This window comes from Rattus norvegicus, chromosome 3, assembly GCF_036323735.1.
Source record: "Rattus norvegicus strain BN/NHsdMcwi chromosome 3, GRCr8, whole genome shotgun sequence".
Classification (NCBI taxonomy): Eukaryota; Metazoa; Chordata; class Mammalia; order Rodentia; family Muridae; genus Rattus; species Rattus norvegicus.
In genome coordinates this window covers 3,275,587-3,279,109 of record NC_086021.1, presented here as the reverse complement: position 1 = coordinate 3,279,109, position 3,523 = coordinate 3,275,587, and positions in this window count along the sequence as shown.

Genomic DNA, 3,523 nt, shown 5'->3' with positions numbered 1-3,523 from the left:
ATTAGGGGCACATCTTGCCTGACATTTTAGCTTGAATGGTTCACCCCCAAGTAAGGTTGTAGATGATTTTCTCCCCTGGAATCCTACATAACACTTTCTTGAACCAGGAAGGCTAGCCATTTTAGAAGATGCTTCTACCTCAGCTTCAGATTGACCCTTCTGTGTTCTGTGACCAAAAGGATTCAGTGTCCTCAGCAATAGGGTCTTACCATCAAGTTCTGGAGGGCTACGAAGATCAATGGCAACAACCTGTAAAGTTGTGAGGGCTTTTGGAATCTTGCTGGTCAGCAACTTTCAGGAAGACATCCCACATCTGGGACTGTGATTTTTGCTTAATTTTGGTTTTCTACTGCTCTGACGAATACACTCACCAAAGCCAGCTTTGGAAGGGAAAACTTTATTTCATCTTATCTGTTCCAGCCCATCATCAAGGAAAACCAAGAAAGGATTGTGAAACAGGAACTACAGAGACTGCTCACTGGCTTGCTTCTAAGCTCACATTTGACTAACTTTACAGAGTCCAGACCCACCCGCATAGTGCGGTGCTGCCCACAGTAGACCAGGCTCTCCTACATCAGTCAACAGTCAAGGAAATGCCACCTGGACATAGTCATGGCCAATATGATGGAGGAAGCTCCTCGATAGAGGTTCTTTCCTCCTAGACTAGCCATCACAGGAAATCAATGAAAATAAAAAAAGAAAAGAAATCAATAGCTTCAGGGGGAGCATGGCTTATCCATGGAGGGTGCTTCAACTGAACTCAACAGTTGATCTTGTAGATATATTCTGTAACCTGTTTTATAACCCCTCTCACCAAACCCTGTTCTAACCTAATCACCTAAAGGGAGATGGAGTGGAAAGTAAGTTTTAAAAAAAATAATTGGATCAGAAAGAAATGCTTCTTGGAAATAAAGCAAAAAAGGAAGCATTTCTGCATCCTAGATGCTTTCCTCGCATCATCCTTGCAAAGATAATGAAACTGTTACGTTCCAAGTACAATAATATCCTATGTTACAAATCATATAAATAATACTGCTTATCATTCATAAAACACATTGGCACTTATTGTTTTGATGTGTTTTTCTAACTCACTCCTAATGTAGATCTGATGACCTGGAATTGTTTGCCTGCTCACTTATACATGAGGGAAGTGAGTTTTAAATGTCGAGCCAATTTCCCAATACACTAAGCTAATAAATGGCAGAGTAAGACAGCTGCACTTTCTCTGACTTCATGGCGTGGCCTCGTGAGAAATGCAAGTCAGGGAACCTTGGCAGGGAATTCCAAGGATCAGTACATGGCAGCTGAAAGTTGTCTTGGATGCAAGACTGGGAGTGAGACTCAAGTCAGCCGAGCCCCAGCTCAGGATTCCTGAAACAGAGTATCAGAATATGTTACAGAGCGAGGAGACTAAACTAAACATCTGGGAGTCCTCAGCAGATTGTACAGATCCAGGGCTGAGGGTTCAGAAGTATGTTGGTCTTTGTGGGGGTGGAAAGGAACACTTATTTAGATCCCCACCTCCTACTATGTGCTACTACAGTGGAGGCAATGCCTTATGTCCAAGGTTTTTTTTTTTTGTTTTGTTTTGTTTTGTTCCTGTGTATGTGTGTCTGTATCTGTGTGTGTTTGTGTGTGTGTGTGTGTGTGTGTGTGTGTGTGTGTGTGTGTGTGTGTGTGTGTACATACGTGCATGTGCAGTGTATAATGAAGGGACTAATCCATTTCTATTCTACCTTATTCATTGAAGCTGCATTTCTCAGTCAAACCCAGAGTTCACCAATATGACTAGTCTTGACAGCTATCTTGCCCTGGGGATCTGCCCTATCTCTACCTCCCTGGACTAGGATTCTATGTGGGCCACAAAGCCTGCCCATCATTTACCTGAGACCTGTGGGCCATCTCCTCACCTGCTAAGGTTCAAGTCTTGGTGTTGGACCCATCTCCTTTACTTTTGTTTTCTTATTCTTCTTTTTTTTTTTTGTCTTGATCATAATATCAGAACCAGGTTAAGGTATGACTGGCTCACTCAAACAATCACTCAAATCCCTCCACACAAATGTGTTCTAATAAGGAGGAGGACCCTGCTGACTCTCTGTTCTGTAAAGTCTGACCTTAACAGATGAGTTAAAGGATGGGATTATCCTAGTGGGTGATTGTGGATGCTGTAGTTGATGTTGAGGGAGGCTGGCAAATGAGGGGACACAACTGAGTCACTTATAATAACAGATACAAAGCTGAGTGTGGTAGTGCATTCCTATATTCTCAATACTCGCGAAGATCACAAGTTCAAATCCAGCCGGGCTACATAGTAATTCCAAAGACAGCCTGGGCTACATCGTAAATCAAGGCCAGCCGGGGCTACAGAGTAAGTCCATGGCCAGCCTGGGCTACATAGTAAGTCCAAATACAGCCTGGGCTATATCGGAAATCAAGGCCAGCCTGGGCTACATAGTAAGTCCAAAGACAGCCTGGGCTACATATTAAGTCGAAGGCCATTCTGGGCTACATAGAAAGTCCAAGTTCAGCTTGGCCTACTTACATGACTCTTCTCCAAACAACAACAGGTTGTATTTTTTTTCCTTTTTCGTTTCTGTCTCTCCTATTTCCTCTACACTGATACCAGTGCTGTAGTTTGGGGGTGTGGGCAAGAAGTTTCATCATGTCTGATGGTCCAGGATCTCCCAAGCAGCACGGCAAACCAAACAGTGCAGCAAACAAGTCTGTTTCGATTTTTGAAGAAAAATATGACATATGGGAAGTGCTGTCTGAAGAAATGTCTCTAAGATGGGACAACGCCTCGGGAGACTGGGCTTGGATCTTGTGCTAGTTTCCTTGTGAGAAAAAAAAATGATGTTCTCAACCAGAGTCTGTGTTGGGAATACAACGCTGTGCTTCCATTTCAACACTGCACAATCTCCATATGGCAACCCTGGAAATCTTGTCTGATATTAAACAGATTATAGGAGAGACAAGATGAGGATAAACACTGTCATTAAAAAGAGTTTAAACGATGAATATTTTTTTTTTAAATTTTTGTCTGCGGTACCAGGTTCAGTGTTCTGCATAAACTCTAAAACACAGCAATTTTTTTTTAAATCGCCAAACAGATTGGATCTTATATTTTTCTATCTAGGTCTAATCGAGATGTAAAAATAAAATTCTTTGCTTTAAAAAAAAAAACTAATTGTGTCTTATTGGCTTTTTTTTTAATTTCTTATTTTTAGTGTTTAGTGTTTTGGGCTTCATTTTAACAATTATTTTTTCATTGAATTAATTATTTTCTTACTTTCTAGTGTAGATAAAAATTTAGGTTGCTGGATTTTGTTTCTAATCTAAGAATTAGTGTTGTAAATAAAGTTTCAACTTAGCACCGTCAGAGTTCTGTCTCACACATTTTGATAGTATGTTTCCTATCTTCTTCTTTTGTTCTTACTGTTACATATTTTCATTATTTCTTGACATCTGTATTACTTGTGAATGTGTGATTTAATGTTTCTGGACTGGGAGACTCCTGTTGTCT